We start from the raw sequence: 211 nt of genomic DNA, 5'->3' as shown, positions 1-211 counted from the left end.
TGATAGTTCCTCGACAGAAACACTCTATTGTTTAATTGTACTGGTTCACCACCAAATTTTCTTCGATTCTTATGGGTTTAATTTGATCACGTGACGTGATAGTGTTCATTCGCGGAGGGACATTTCAGTCGAGTTTACCTCTCTGATCGTTGCTGTATTTAACAAATTTCCTCGCTTTCTGCTATTCAATTTACCGTAGAAAAGTCTGATT

The sequence above is a fragment of the Orbicella faveolata genome, unplaced genomic scaffold, assembly GCF_042242905.1.
Source record: "Orbicella faveolata isolate gen_17 unplaced genomic scaffold, um_ofav_v1 contig_34, whole genome shotgun sequence".
Lineage (NCBI taxonomy): Eukaryota > Metazoa > Cnidaria > Anthozoa > Scleractinia > Merulinidae > Orbicella > Orbicella faveolata.
Note: the sequence above shows the minus strand (reverse complement) of the source record.